Below are 16,991 nucleotides of genomic sequence, written 5' to 3' on the forward strand. Positions count from 1 at the left end.
TCCTGCATCCTGCATCCTTCATCGTTTTGGGACATTTTCATTTTCAACCATGAGCACACATTCACCTTACGTAACCCATAAATGCATCACTGGAGCCCGGTCCTGGTATTGCCGGAGAATAGCATGCACTTGCCGCTGCAGGTTTAGATGAGGGCTCGTTTGCCTGGATTTCATTGGGCGATGCGGAACCTTGAGGGTGTTAATGCGGTTGTCGCGTTGTAAACAAAAATATGTCAGCGGGACCGGAGAGAGAGGGAGGTTTGTCTTATGTGTGTGTGTGTTTTCTTTCTTTTTTTTTTTTTTTTAGAGGACCTCCCCGGGAAATTGAGCGCAAGGCAGTGAGTAATGTTATAATTGGCTTGCACTGTGCCGAGCTTTTCCACATTGCTTCTTTTTTTTTTTCCAGCCATGAGGAAGAGAGGACAAGTCACATCCGAGGCGCAGGGGGAGCCGTCTATTTACAGCTGAGGCGTTCACGTTTGCCTCTCCTGTCTGTGTGATAGCCACAACAATAGCTCCCATATTTTATTTCTTTTATTATAAGCCTCGGGCATGATCAATACAGTCCACAAATGTGATGCTATTATTGGTTAAGATTTTGGTCCAGTCTCCCCCACCAGATCCCCTCCCTCCCTCCCTCCCTCACCCCCCGACTCGGGTCTTTTACGCTAGGTTTTTTGCTCATCTTTCAGTTTCTCTTTCTCCTTTGCGCTTTTCATTCCCTCTCTCCACTTTCCAGCCACCCAGTCATTCTCCATCTCTCCCTCTCTTTCCTCACCGCTTCCGCACACAGTCAATGTGATTCAGTAAGCTTTATTGGCATTGAATGTGTTCGCGGAGCAGAGGTGCGGATTACAGTGGAGATCAAAACAGGAAATGCATTTGCTTTTAATGACATCGACAGTGATAGCCCAAATCAACTTTTCCCCGTCTCTCTTTCATTCTAACTCTGTTTTTGTTTCCACTTGTGGAGACTAGAAATTCCTGTTCTCCTGCTGTAACCGCAGTGAATCAGACTTGTTGGGCAACTCTGGGAATTAACTCCATAGCTCCACTGTTCCAGTGCATCACACTGTGAAATGTAAACAAAAACAATAAAGATGGCCTCATGGCATTTCTACAGTAGTCTTTTAAAATGCATAACCTGGTATAATTATATGTTTGACATCTGTATCGAGAAATAAGGTCATCACTTTCCTGTGATCAAAAAAAGCTGGTATTGTACATGTTTAAGGTAATTTGTCGTATTAAAACAACTGGTGACTATATTAACATACATTAAAAAAGGGCCTTGTGACAGTAAGAGGCTTGGCCTAGGTCTTAGTTATTTAGCGTGCCAGCTAATCCTATTGTTGTTGTCTCTGGAGCATAAGTGGCGAGCTTGATGTTAAATCCTTGCTTTTGTCTCTTTGTGTCTCACTTGCTGCCATCGAACGCAGTAAAATAATAGTCCTTCACATTTAAGTGTAGACCCCGTTTTGAAAGTCAAGTACCATCCTCATGCATACCATGAAGAAATACTGTGAAGTACACTGAGAATATCACATCAAACAAGCTTAACATGACAGAGCATTCGACTGTGGCTACCTACTGGACTGAATCACTGCCAATCCACTGGATTCCCAGCATTACTGAACTGCCAAAAATGGAAAAGTGACATAGTTGACATTTGAATGCCTCGAACCGTGGGAAGGTTAATGGTATGAAATCGGCAAGTTGCCATTCTTATGCACCAGGCCCTGCGCTGCCACTCCACTTTACTCCTCCTTCTCAGGACTGCAAGTTTACTTTGGTGCTGGCTACATACACACACAAACACCGACACACACTTGCTCTTTTGTGTTTGCAGTCTAAACAGAGTGTTATGGGAGAGTGTGTCAGTTTATTGTTTGTCTGTTCCTCTTTCTGTGCTCCCAGATGTTTACCTCTGCAGAACAATGGACTGGCCTGGGAAAACCTGAGCATGGGAGGTCTGATCCTGTGTGTGCGTGCATTACATAATTCTGATTTCCTTCATAAACATGGTACACTAAACGGTTACTTTTCACTGCCATTGTACCACCTCTGAACCGAGTGAAGGTTTTTGGTAACGTGCCCTCCACTCAGCTCGATGAGGAAGACCCAACATGCAACTTAACCCATCATTTCTCTGACAACTTCCTGTTGTCATCACATCAAATCAATTTTCCACATTGGCCAGTCCTGTACGTTGCTGGCTCCAGAGAAATTGAGAGTACTATTAAACATGCAGCCTTTCGCAGAAATCAACAGTAAAAAGCACTATTTTCCATATTATATATTTTTTTGTATAGAATATCTCATGTCAATCACAATACACAACACAACTTAACCCTGGCCTCTAAATATAGGCATTTGCATGTAAAAGTAGAGCCAGACACAAACACTCAAAGAGACGTCAAAAGGGCATTATCTGTAGCTATGGGCTGCTAATTCAGCCAGCCGTACATAAAAACCACTCTGTTTCAGCGTGTGCGAGATCTGGGCCTCCAGCCAGCCAACAGTTGGGCCAACTGTCTTATGTGGGCTTACCACTGAGGCTAAAACTGATACGGCTACTGCGGCTACAAGATCTTAACCCTAACTTGGAGATGGCTTAAATCTGAGCATCAGTGCAGCGAGGGTTACTTCATCTACATGTGACGAGTCCAGGGTACCTATTCATAAAGATTCTCCATGCTTGTTTCAAAAAAAGATCATATTCGTCTAACAACTGGAAATCTGTAGAAAAAGAGAGACCTCATTGTGTTTTTGGAGAGGAGAAATTGTATCAAAAGAGTGTCAAAAAGCACAGCGTGTTATCATGAGTAAATGCTGTGTAGCTTTTCATTACGAGAGCTCGACACAGAGATAGACAGACAGCGAGAGAACAGAGAGGCCTGCGCTGTGCCCATCCTCACTTTGGCCCAGCGCCAGCCCTGCTCCGACAGAGGAAGAGAGAAAAAGGGAGGGTGTTGGGAGCGCGTGTGTGTGAGGGGGGCAAACATTCCCCTGGCAGGATCCCCGGGACCCGGCGGAGGGCAGGGTTCAGCCGGTGAAGGAGAGGCTGCGTGCCCGGCAGTCAATTAGCGGCTTGCATTTACACAACAAATGGAGCTCCCACGGTTTCTCCAGCGCTCACACGCGCGCACACACCACTCATGAGTGTATCCACTCAGCGCTCATCAGCACACGCCGACGCAAGGTCAGAGAGATGGGGAGGGAGGAAGAGAAAGAGAGAGGAAGAGAGACAGAGCAAGAGGCCAGCTATCTGCTGGAGTGGCACTCTACAAATACTAACTCATTGGCTGTATCAGAAACAGAAGCAGAGCCACTGTGAGCACAAAGTAACAAAATCTCCACTGCTGAATACTGTGGAACAGACACGGATACTTGTTTTGATCTCATTTTGCCCTCAGTAGATTTAACAGCAAAGATTGTGGAAAAGGGAGAGATAGATCATGATTAAGTGCTGAAACAATGAATTTGATTCGTTCAGTTATTGAGCAAAAATGCCAAATATTCACTGGTACCAGCTTCTCAAACCTGAGGATCCGCTGCTTCTGAATATTATTGTAAATTGAATATCTTTTTTTTGTAACAAGCAATTTGATGTCAAATAGTAAAGTCTAACTTTGTTGTTTTTTTTCACAATTTTCTAACATACCACCACAGGTTAACTGAATCTGCATTCAAACCACTGATGATGCATTGTCTTAGGCTACTGCTCCATCAGTCCACCCCACAAGTCACCTGTGTGCGTGCAACAGGTTGTCCATGCCTGTGTAAGTGCAATGAATGGTGGTACTGGAGGTCTCTTTTGGTGATTTGCAGCATTAAATGTAATTGGTTTAAAAACATTTGCCGGAACAGCCAACATCATCTGTTAGGCCATGCCAAATATATCCAAAACATAAATTTACTTAGCAGGTTTTAATTTAACTGAGCTGGCAGCAGTCAAATATTAATTCTGTGTGATTGGTTACAGTGTAAAGCCGATGTGAGGCTACTGACGCGCAAACCGACACTCGGCACGCTGTGAGATGGACACAGGGAAGCACAGGAAAAGGAAGGAAAGACAAGGGGAAAACGTTGAAGAGACACAGTCAGGCAGAAAATACAGGGCAGGAGTGACAGACGCCCCTTTCAAACATTTAGCTTCACCCAGAAGCCTTGTGGAAAATTGCCATGTCAAGGTGACAAGTGAACAGGAGCTAAAGTCAATACTGTTGACTCAATAAAGTTGATCAGGCAATACCCCTGTCGGGACCTCGCGAAACTCCCTTCAATCTTTCTTTGCGATGCTAGAGAGAAAAAAACACACACTATTTCCAGGGCAGGCAAGCAAAGAGTTACATTACACCTGCGTGCAGATCAAACCAATATAAAGAGACTCAGAGATGACATTTTATAAGTTGCTCACTGCAAGCATGTCAGATGCCAAATGCACAACTTTAGGAGAACTTTAACAGCAATCAACAACATTTCTAAAACAGTAACACCAGACATCTGCAAAGAGTTTAAGCCAAAATGATGGTGAGAAAATGAGCAAATAATAACTCCGCAATGACCCAAAACGAGCTCTAAGTTCTACTACTTAACTGTGGTATGCGCTGGCACAAACCTCCTCCCTCTCTGCAATTAATTCCACTTTTCTTGATACTTCTATCAATTTCCTTGCAGAGCTGGAGCTGTTGCATTAACTTTTCATAAGGTGGCCACATAAAGAAATACTAAGTCGGTCTGCACTGTCTGCCTTGTTGAATATGCGGCGTAAAAACATTGCTGGAACCACTTTGATGACATTGAAACGTGATAATCCAGATTTATACAAGCTCTCGTAAAATTCTGCTTTAGCTTTAGTGTATGAAGACCTTGGTATTGTAAGAAGTATAACAGAAAGGTCTTTTACCTGCGCGTTTGGTCGAACACGATCTATATCATAAATTGGATATTGGGGCGGGGGGTTGTGTGACAGGAGCACAAGACAGGAGACAATCACTGTCTCTGTCTTTCTTTACTTCCCCTGCTCCCCCCAACCATCTGTCATTCTCTCCCATTGACATTCAGGTGAGAACTGCCCTGTCTGCAGACACCATATCTCTGTGTGTGTGTGTGTGTTTGTGTGTGTGTGTCGTTGGGAGCTCGGCAGTTACAGTGGAAGCGGCCCGCCAAAGTTAATGAGAGGAAGACGTGAGTTTATACTGCTGTTGATGAGGTCGTGCGAGTTTGGAGTGTGTGTACGTACCTCATCAGCGGCGGGTCGGCTTGCTAATGTGCGCGTCTCTCTGCCTCCGCGCCCTCTACCCACTCTATCCATTCATCTGCCAGCCTATACATCAATCTATCAGGGACAATTATTGGTGAAACGAGACCAGCGGTAAGTGGATGAGAGGTGACCTGCACCATATAGCAATCAAACCCCAGCCCGTCTCTCTCTCTCTCTCTCTGCCCGTCGCCCTCCCCTTCCCTCTCCCTCCAGCTGTGCTCTGAATAGGCCCTTAAATCACTCGGCCCGGGCCCTTTGATTGGTTGACCTCTCTGCATGATTAAACAGCCATTTTCATCACGTCCTCCGTAGGAGAGTGACAGAATGAGACAGGAGGGGAGAGAAGGGGAGAGACAGACACACTGATAAAGGAGGTGAGCGAGCCCGACAAAATGGCATCTCTCCACGCTGATGATAAGACATGTGGATCAGAGGAGAGAGAGAGAGTCCGCCGAGTGCAGGCTGGTACGATTACCACCTGAAAGCATGACGCACACACTGTGAGCTACATCCAGCATAACCAGGTGACCTAAAATCTATATTGACTTCTACACTACACTGTAGGTTGATACATTGGGCAAACAGCAAACAGTCAGTATCTTGCTCAAGAGCACCTTGACAGATAATGTGGGGGAAGATATGACCGGGTCGCAGTCAGCATTGCTGTGACCACAAGACCTTAACACTAATTCCCTGAAATCACCAGTCTGAAGAGTGGGTGAGTTTAATTTCCTCCTCTTCCCTGAAACCAAACTTCTCGTCCGATAAAATCGCCACCCCCTCGTAACATCTGTTTGGCTTCCAAATAAAAAAGCCGTAAAGCTGGTGTGGTGGGGTGGCACAAGCACCGGCAGCTGTTCAAATGCTGCGTTCAGTCCTTAATTAAAGTTTGACTCAGCTTCTCAGAGTTTTTCGGCGTCCTTCCTTCCCCACACGTTCTCTTTTTCTCCCTAACCCTTGCACACAATATCTTCTGTCTACAACATTATTTATTATTCTTTGGTGCAAGCAGCCTTGTTGCTGTTCTGAGTTAGCTAGTGCTGCCAAGTTCCCTCCCTCACTCCTCTGTTGTCTTCTTCTTTTCCCTCAGCCATTTCTGGCCGAGGTGCAGACTCTGGCATCATTTTGTTGAGATTTCTCCTATCCCGCCCTTTCACAAAACTAAACGCTCAAGGCTTTTATGTTGATGCAGCTACAAGCAGACTGGGAGACGGGCTACTTTTGAAAATGTGTCTGTGCTGTGGCCAAGTTTGACTGCAGCACTGATTGCCGAGGGCAAGATGAGGTGTGCCTCTTGAATGAGCTAAAAACAGCTTGTGCTATGTTTTGAGAGCAGCACATGTGGCAATGGCTCTGAAATGTGTCATCTTTAGTAGTCTGGGACTAAAAATAAGTCACTTATTACCAATGTTTCAGCTTGATGATGTCTTTGGTTGGAAAATGTCACCTTTCATGCCCTTCGTGTCTATTCTAAAATTAATCTTTTTTTTTTCTCCATTTTCCAAGCTACACTCTACACTCTTGTTGCCCCAAGTGCCAGTTGGACAAATACTATCTGTCATGTGTCAGAGGGCAGGCACAGAGAGTCTGCTGGTTCACCAGGGGCCATGTCACGCTGATCTCAAGAGCTAAATGAGGTCACACTCGGGTAAAAATGGAGAGCAAAGCCTATCAACCAGAACAGCCACATTCCTTCACATGCAATGGAAACCAAGGGAATAGTGGATCTTAGTGAGGCTGGGGGGGGGGGGGGGGCCNNGGGGGGGGGGGGTGGCCCCCAAGAGAAAGATTCGGAGAGAAAGGAAGCAACTCCTCCCAGCTGCCACGCATCAGCACATCACACCAGTCACAAGTTACACACTCCATTTCATTTGGAATGCGGTGGCACGACGAGAGCTGAATGGTATCTCTGACGCATTCCTTCATGTTTGCTGGCTGCTTCATCACATGCTCTGCCTCCTTATCCGCCTCGGAAAACCCACCAGCTGAGAGAACAGGCTCGCTGGGGCAACAACAAGAGCAGGAGACAACCGGTGAACAACATTTACAAGACGCTCTTCACTAACCTAGCTGTTAGCACGTGGGAGTTGGGACACCGCTGACCTATGTGACAGCTCCTGTTGGGGGGAGTGAAGGCCAGGGTCAGAGGTCACCAAGCACAACTGGAGCCATCATGGGATAGTAATGTGTGGCTTGCACTCACACCCACCTAAAACCCCCCTGCCCCATTATGCAGTAGCAGCTCAGAGGTCCACCCCAGACTGGGCAAAAAGCAACACAAGGGCCCTGGCAATAAAACCTGCATGGCCCCACTCCACCTTTAAAGTAGGGATCAGTCTAACCTTTGACCTTCCCCCTATCCCACCCCTCCTTCCATTTCGGAGGCCTCCTCCTCCTGCTCTTCTTCTATTTATGGTTACAATCAACACCCCACCCCCCTTCCTGGCGGTCCACCATTGTCTGGCCTGGAGTACTTACTCCCAGAGTCCCCCCGCTCTGCTTGCCTCTCCTCCGCAGGGGGTCGAGGAGGGAGAGGCGACTTAAAAGCACCCCCGGACCTCACGCCGCTGCAGCATAGAGGTAAACCCAGGTCTGCTAAAAGAATTAGGTTGATGTTCTGCGCAACATGCCGTCTAGTGGTTTTCCTCTTAACAAGCTACGTAAGGGAGGAAAGAGAGGGAAACACAGGTTTTATGGTCCTTGAGCACATGTTTCCACTGAGAGAGTAGAAGAAAAACAACCGGTCTTTCAGGAGCATCCCAAAACGTTTGTCCAAAGTTTTGAGAAGAATGTTCTCCAAGCTGTTCAGCTATGCCAACAAGGAGGTTATAGGCCAAGACAGAAGCAATCACATGCAAAATTAGCATTTTAAACTTTATTTGAGATCCCTTTGCATTGTGCTGCCTACGATATGTCCGTGTTATCATGAGCTTGCTAATGCCACTAACAGTTGGAAAGTATTTGCATTGATTTGCAGCAGGTGAGGTACAGTATTACTCTAACTGTAGCCCCTGTGAATAGAGAAAAGTCCCTTGTACATGTGTCTATGGTTGACATGCTATGCAGTGGCACAATGCCAACACACAATGGAGGCCAGACTCGGCGGGCTACTCATCACTTCTCCCTCTTTAACCCTTTGAGAGGAGTACAAAAGAGGGAGCTGACAAAGAGGCTGTGGAAAGAAAAGGAGGTAGCAGACGAAGGAGGTGTAGGATATTCTGTGCTGCTTCGGCACCATTTTAAGGGGAGTTTCACACTACATTTGTTGTTTGACAACTTGAGTTTGGCTCCACCGTAAGCATAGGGCAATGGATGCCAGGAATCCAAACTATTTCTCAGACAAGGACACAACACTGTAATTAGAGCCGTACAGTAAGGACTAACTATTATTTACGGTCCAGTTTTCTTCAAAATAACATTTAAGTTTCCGTTCTGTTCTTTTGAGCGTCTGTTAATAACACTAATCATTTGTCATCTGGGCTACAGTTTAAAATAAACTAATACTACTTTCAGTCAGAGCATAGACAGTTTTGAGCTGGCCCCAAAACCTGACAGGTCCCACTTGGCCCCGCTGTGGAAAAGTGGCTACTGGGAGTTAAATGTGGGGAGGTGCGAGGCTGGGAAGTGCTCCAAAGTGATTTAGGGCTAAAGCTACTCAAAATCTACCCTTCTTTTTGCAGCTGAAGTGGGATTGTATAGTAGCTTTAAAAAGACTAACTGCCTATTCTGTTACACCGAAGAATGAAAAAAAAAAAATGTCCTCCTGTATTGACCGGTTCTCTGTTAAGTGTCTGCCTACGTAAGATGTCACAGATCACACACACACTCACACATGCATCAAACTAGCCAGAAGCACCATCCCACATCTAAAGAGTGCCAGGCACTCAAGGGGGAAAAAAATTAGTGGTAAACAAAATGAATAAATGAGCACTTATCTCCATCTGGTAAACACACATACAGGTGCTGACATCAGAGTGTGTGGTTTATGAGCCATGGAGTGAGTGTGCACACACAAACACAAGCCAGAATGCAACTAAGGGAGAGTGATCATACCTGTGTCCTACACGCATATACACACACATACACACACTTTCTCAGTGTCCCCGCCGCTGCCTTCGGGGGGGACACCGCCATACTGCTGACCTCTCTGGAATAAGTTGCCCTACCTTCTGTTAACACGGGGCTTGTTGCTGGCTAGCTCACAACACAGCCACAGTAAAAGGGGTCAGACAGGCAGCTAGCTGATTTATAGGCTAGCCCACGGCCATGCTTTCCCTGGGCAAGTGGCTCTCCTCAAAGGCCCGCCTTCTATTAGTCTTATTTACAGGGCTGGGGAGAACAGGCCTGAATTATTTAAGATTCCCCATGGTAAATACAACAGAAACCAGGAGGGTGTGTGTGCAAAATAAAAGCGGCGGGTGAAGAAGTAGGGGATGCAGAGACGGGAAGAGAGGGGGGGGGTGAGCGATTATGAGTTGCTGCACCATTAACATTAATCACAACAATAAATGGCTATATGCCTGTGTAAACTCTTCCCTGTTTCATCTCCTCCACAGTGGAGTGTTACCTTACATTAAACATGAGGAGTGCCCATGCTTGCAGACACACAAAACACATTCAGATAGCATCCCATATACCATCCTCATGTATACAGTGTGCACATCGACAAATGCACCACTTATCTCAGTTCAAATACATGCACAGGCACACACCCACCGTGCGCTGGCTCCTCTCTCACACAGTGGTTCTCATTAACAAGCCAAACATGCCTGAAGAGGCAGACAGACTCCAGTGAGCACGGTAAACAACCAGTAGGCTCCCTCATCTAAACTGAGACTATTTCGGCATCAGCAACACACACTTTCTGCAGATGATACTGACAGGCTGGGCCGGATTCAATCCACTCAATGTGCCTTTTTTTCCACTCTACCACTAGAATCTGATGTTCTCTGCTCAACAGGAACTTCGAACAGGAAACACTGCATAGAGGTGATGGCCCTCGACAACATTTGCGATGCTGCCATATTCTGACATGACAGGAAAATGCTGCCACCTTATCGTGTACGTCAACAGCTGTGTGTAATCAATAATAGACTGTAGACCTGGTGTACAGTGTGCAATGAGTACACCGTTTTTATTTTATTTTAACACCAGAATTTTTGAAGGAGCAATTAAACCAATTTTCAACAAGACTGTGTGCACACACAGTGTTCATCACCATAGTTAACTGTAAATGACAACATCCTCTGTACTAGTGTAACAGAGTTCAAAACAATAACAGAGATGTGAGGAGAAACAAAAAATGCAAAATCCTGGTTAAATAATAAAGCAGTTGCATTGCATATGAGTCACACCAACTCTTCTCACGCTTTTTAAAACTGTTGGTTTTTTCAATCCCCAGATTTTTAAATTAAAATAAGAAATAATAAGCCCTTAACTATAGTGCACCTTACACTGGGGCCTTAATGTAAACTGAATGTGCAACTCTGTTGATTCTTACTTACCATTTAGTGAGGAGGACTGACCTGAGATCCGCATGCAATTTCAATAAGTATCTTGTATAATGACTTCGGAAGACTCACTCTCAAGGAACTAAGAATAGAAAACAAATTATACAGGAACAACCAGAATAAGTGCAACCTATCCTGCCAGTTGGACACCTTAGCAATAAAACTGGAGACTATAGATGACGGGTATAGTTGTTACAGGAAGGAACAGTGACTTCCTGATCAATAGCAGGCCCCCGTTCTTCTCAGAAGAGAAGCCCTTTTTCTGTCTATGCAAATCGGGTACCCGAGCTGCCTGTCTGAGTCAGTGTCTGAGGAGAGATGGACAGAATGCTGACAAGAGCATTAGCATGCCAGGGGGGAAACCTCATATGCTGAGGCTGTGACCACTAGCTGCGGGGGCGGAGGGATTTCTACACAAGGCCACTGGGTCAGGAGTAGAACCAGGGTCAATACTGCATCTTTGGACCTTCAAGCAGAACCTTCAGGGTGACTCTAACTCAGTCTCAATGGTGACGGTCCAGGGGCTGAGGGTCAAATACTACCAATGAGCCTGTTTCTTTGGTTTGGACGAGTGGCCATTCCACGAATGATGAGAGGTTGTCAGTTTCCTTGTGCCTTGTGACAAACAAGAGAATTTCTTGGTGCCCTACTTAAGTCAATCTCATTGCTCTGCTTTACATTTCAACCAAACTAATCAACAACCCTTTGAACAAAAGGAGACCATGTAAATTCTGTTCCCCAACAGGCGGCACAGACTACAGTGGAGACGGAGCTTATTTTCAATTTGCAGCCAGATTAGCAGGCATGTTTTTGATACTGTCAGAACGGCAGAGATTTTTTTTCTATTCCAAGTCGTCTTGAGTGAGTGGCCTTTTTAGTGCCTGCTTCAAAAAGCATCCCCCGTACCCGAGCAGCTGTCACTTTCAGCAGGCACTGTGGAGGACGGAAGCGGGGGAGGGGTCCTTTGAAGGAATGGTTAAAAGTGGGCGATAAAAATAAACTGGGAGAGAGGAGAAAATTAATTATACATAACAGACAGTTCACTTGGATGAGCACGACAGAGACAGAGAAACTAAGGCTGCTTCCCTCAAAGAAAAAAAAAAAAGCCATTTTCTGGCTGAGGAAATTTCTGTTCTGCCACCACAGTGGTCATATTTATTTGGCAACCTCTGAAGTGAGGGATGCAACAAGGAAATTTTAAGAAGGTCAAGGCGTCAAACAATACAGTCCAAGCTTTCATTTCAAATTCTCCACGCTGGCGCTCACTTCGTGCATCTTCTCTAATTCAGGCAGTTTCCTGGGACCAAAATAAAAATGCCAGCCCTGAGCACACACCCTCCTTTTTTAAAAATATGATGAAGCTTGCAGATAGCTCAATCTGCCTTTAAATTCCCTTCTGATTGGCACTGATGAGGCTTTATGCTGCTGCCTCACCTGCAAACTCACCTCTTGATATGATTCGTAATGCACCAGCACTTCAGTTCAACACCGCCCACGGACTCTCAATCCCAGCTTCTTATTCGGGCCAAACAGAGGTCATTCCTATTTGAGCAGTCAGTCAAGAAAGGCCCGCCAGGTATTGGCGAGTGAGTTTATTTCATATTAAGGCTTGTCGGCTGGAGAGGTGTTAGCACCATGAGAGCTGTGTGTGTGTGTGTGTGTGTGTGTTTCTGTGGATGTGTGTATACGACATGGCCCTTGGGTAGAGCCCTGCTGCTGGTCCCTCTTTAGTGCGTTTTAATATTGCTGCCGCTGTGTGGCTCTTCGCCTCAGGGCGCCACACAAACCCCAGAGTGACCAAGTGAAAACACTCAAACAGAGAGACAGAGGGGACGGGACAAGGCTGAGAGAGAGATGGAGAGGACGCGACAGAAACTAAAGCTCAAAACAGATAGAACATAAAGATGAAGTGTTAAAAAAAGAGCTCGAGACAGACGAGCACAGATTGAATGAAATGCACTCGGAGCAGAGCGCCAGCATCACGGCTAACCTCTTTAGCAAGAATGACACAAATGAAAACGTATGTAATAAAAACACACCATCTCCACCGACTGGGATATGAGAGCAGATATTGCATTACAGCGGCGCTGTGCCAAGGAAGCCCTAGATCACACACAGGGGAAAGCGTTTAGACCGGGGCGTACCCAACACTCTCTGACACAACCCCCGTACCGGTTTGAAGGGGGATCCTTTTTCAGTAGTAGTAAACGCGTCTTCGTGTACTGAGCCACGACACAGCAACGGATAGGCACTGGCAAACAGAGAGAGAGAGAGAGGATGACAATGGAAGAGTGGGGTAGGCCTGACATGTGCATGGTCTCTTTCCTAGAAAGAGGAAGAGAGAGATGGAGGGAGGAGAGAACCAGCATGCCACCAGACCAAGAGTAAAAAAAAACGTGTAGGAGAGGGAGAAAAGAGAGAATGGGGAGGCAGATTAGAAAAAGTCAGAAAAGGGGTGGAAAGAGAGAGAGGTGGTGCGGAAGGATGGAGGTAGACGGGAAAGAAAGCCTGAGTGGCAGCACGAGTCTGGAGGCAGGAGGAACGGCAGAGAGAGAAGGCGAGAAGAGGAGATGCCTAGGGATGAGGTTGTCACACTGGTTTAAAATGTCGAACAGTAAGCGAAACTGGAAAAGGAGCTGGTTTTGCAGTCTAGCAACACATACAGACACTGTGGGTGTGAACACAGTCCATATAATATATTAGCTCGCCACATGAAAGCAATGAATCACAGTGCAGTATACCCAGAAGAATACAGCTATGCACTGAAAATCTTTTCACATATATAAACAATTTCAGTGACCCAGTGAAGGAGTTGTTCACTTAAACTAAGAAAGTCTCATGTGACTGTGATGGAATTTAAATCTTCTCTCTAAAATCCTAAATCAATATTAACACAAAATATATTCAGGGCCAGTCTTACAGTGGCAGTTTGTGATTCAGTTCTCACATGAGCACAGCTCCTCTGCTTTGTCATCCATCTCCAATCTAATTAGACCTTAAATATGCCGCTCACTGAAAAGTCCAGAGGAATGCGACGGGGGGGCCGAGCTACACAAAGGCAGGACCAGAGGGGTGCAAAGTGCACTTGTCAGCTCAAATTCCAAAGTTTGGACATCACAGATTTACCCTTCACGGCAGCAGCCAGACCGGACAGGGCAGACTTTCAAAATTCATGACACTGCTGGTCTATTGTGGGGCAGATCTGTATCATAATTAGGGAAGATTGAGGCAAATTGCTTGTAATTTTCTGGCCGGGTTGCCAGCTTTCATGTGAGATGCCATGCAAGGTCACTGTTTGCCCAAAAAAAAGGTTTCCTGAAGACCTGGTGGGAACTTTTTGAAACCGTGAAGGGATAATGATCCAGGTGAAATAGTTTCTCACACATTTCCCCAATTGTGTAGTGATATCTGTCAGAGTGTAACGTAAATACAGAAAATAAATATCATTACGATCCACGCAACCCCGGATGATCAACCTAGAACCTTTCCAGACCCGTGAGAGTCATCACCATGTTTGGGTACATTACTGCCACTCCTTGCTGTCACTCACACACGCCTGTAAAGTAACACTTGTTTTGACTGCAGGTGTTTTTAAGGTTCACATGTTGTGCGGTCGGTGGTGATGTCAGCCTGTGTGTGTGTGGTTGAGTGACTTAACGCTGGGAACCACCTCTTAAACAAACACCAGTGACACGGTTCAAACCCCACATCATTTACATGTGAATGCCGGTCACTGGCATTGAACTGTCAATAAGACGCTTGACTGAATGGAGGCAGAAATGGGTCACGTCACTTATGATAAGAGTTATTATCACACATCTTATAAGGGTGTCCAAGTGCTGCCACGGAAGATCAAATGCACCAATCAATACCACTAGGTTTATAGTAACTGTCTATAAGGCCCGCTGTAGAGCTTCTGCTTAAATATTAACTGAATATTGCAGTGATTCTTTTTTTATGATAGGCTCTAGTCTGCCTCCCCCCCAAAAAAAAGAAAAGGTTAAAATTACGTCTAAGCCCTTGCTCATCTAATATGATTCATGAGCACATATTTTTAAAAATGGGCTCCAAATGAATTCACACAGTGTGCGGGGTCGGGGCGGGTAGTCTAATTTGGTTAACCAGGATTTGATTAAAATGAAAAAAAAAAAAACAGAAGTGAGGAGATCCGATAGAGCAATGAGAGCATTTTTAATAGCTGAGAACCAATGCGCACTCCACACACCCACAGACAGCCCTCACCACTCCATCCCTGCTCAAAAGGGGAATTCAATTGCTGTCGAATAACAAAGCTTACAAATTGCCTCTCATTCGTTAGCAGATTAACGCTCTTTTCACACCACACAAACACAATTTCTAATTATTTCAAAGCTAATAGGGGGAATCGATTTTTTTTCCCCTCTTTCTTTAAAGCGTGCACCACATCCCTGGAGAAATCCAACACAACTCCTCCCTTAGGTCCATTTAAGAAAAGCCAGGGCAGGATACAGGAAAATATAAAAAAAAAAAAAACATGCAGCAAAACAAGCAATGAAGAGCAAGTGTTTGATGTAAAGCCATGCATCCTGCTCCAGGCTCCACCGGACTATTTATCCAGACGACAGTGAGTGTCAGCTCTGTGAATACCTGTAATTATATGGTGGTGGTGGCATTCCTCCTCTGAGGCGATGCAACAGCCATACTCCAGCCAGACCAAGCCTGCTGCGCTTGTCGGTGTCACCAAAAGGCACACAGCTTTTTCTTTAAAAAGATTATTTACTGCAAAGACGAAGCTTTTACCAGAGCAGGAAAAAAAGTCTGATTTTTCACTGCAGCCGACGATCTTCAACCAGCCACAAACTCTCACTGCACCAAATCTGCGCTTACTTACAACCTTTTTTTTCCTCTCTTTTTACTTTCCAGCTCCAGGTGCTCAGCGCTTAAATAATAATTAAAAATGTCCAAATACGCCAAGTTAGCGAGCTAAAACCCTCGTTCGGCGCCCCAAAAATATCCGCAGTTTTACAGTTTGGTGTGGATCAATCGGACTGGTGGTCGCACATTCAACACACCGCTAACACAAACGCCAGCCTCCAGCACACCGCTACATATCTGGGTCTGTAAGCGCTGCTCTCCCTGCCCTGTTCCTCCAGGCTGGGCTTTGCTTGGAGCCTCCAGCGCTTCAAACTCGTGGAGAAACCGGACGCTGAGAGCGGAGAGGACACGGGGAGAAGCGGAGGAGTGTGTGTGTGTGTGTGTGTGTGTGTGTGTGTGTGTAGTTGGGGGGGCAACAACGACAAACACACCACACGGAGCAATGGAGAGAGGGGGGGAAAAAACGTAACCTAAATATTTCAACCGGCTCCACCAACTAAAAAGAAAAAGCCCTCTCTCGTTCCACACTGGGGTAAAAAAAGAAAAGGAGCAACCCTGCTCCGGAGTTTTCGCGGTACTTACAGATTCAAGTGATCCTCCGGGTAGATATCCTCGCCATGGTTTTAAATTCCAAAACTTGGGGACATTCCTCTCTCTGGTCGTGGAGCGGCGGTGCTCTCTCTCCGGCGGCTCCCTGCGTGTGAATGGAGAGGAGAGGACAGGAATGCAACTCCGGCTCCAGGAGAGAGGGAGGGAGGAGAGAGGAGGAGAGGGGGTTGGGAGAGAGAGAGGAGAGAGAGAGAGAGAGAGAGAGAGAGAGCGAGGGAGGAGCGCGCTCTGCTGCTGCAGTACTTCGCCGAGCCCATAGAGGGCGCCCCCGGGCCGACTGCTGGTGGGACAGGGACATGTGTGGGGAGTCTTACACGTTTATATTTGAAGTCACTTTATGTCAAATTATATTTATAAAATGTATTACAATTACAGTCTGTACAGAGTACAACACCCTCTGGCCTTAGAGCCTCCATTATTTTTTTACATTTTTAAAAAAAATTAAATTTCATTTTAAAAATTCCTTCCCACGCTGTGACACACCTTGTCCTTTAAGTGGGCTTTTTAAATATATATTGCTCTGTTTTATATATTTAACTGTATTATTTGACTGTGTATTTCTGGCAGTAATTAGAATCAGGTTTGTTTAAAGTTTTATTTGTCACATACTCTTTACATGTATGAGTTTTACATTCATTGAAGTAGCCTGTACCTGCAGTACAGAGGGCCTTTACCCTAGAACTACATTTGTAGGACCCTAGTTTTTCATGACACTGCCACTTACCAAATTGGATGACATTTCCAGGTTTATT

At 45.7% G+C, this 16,991-nt stretch overlaps 1 protein-coding gene across 1 annotated transcript in view; it reads right to left on the reverse strand.

Moving 5' to 3' along the window:
• Positions 1–16,340, reverse strand: part of LOC118328105 (plexin-A1-like) — a 28,774-nt gene extending 12,434 nt beyond the window's left edge. The window contains exon 1 of the mRNA XM_035661710.1: positions 16,213–16,340. The gene's annotated coding sequence lies outside the window, so the exon portion shown is untranslated. The remainder of the gene's footprint in view (positions 1–16,212) is intronic.
• Between the last annotated feature and the right edge of the window lie 651 nt (positions 16,341–16,991).

Source organism: Morone saxatilis, unplaced genomic scaffold (assembly GCF_004916995.1).
Source record: "Morone saxatilis isolate NCDOM2014 unplaced genomic scaffold, NCSU_SB_2.0 Contig18, whole genome shotgun sequence".
Taxonomy (NCBI): Eukaryota; Metazoa; Chordata; class Actinopteri; family Moronidae; genus Morone; species Morone saxatilis.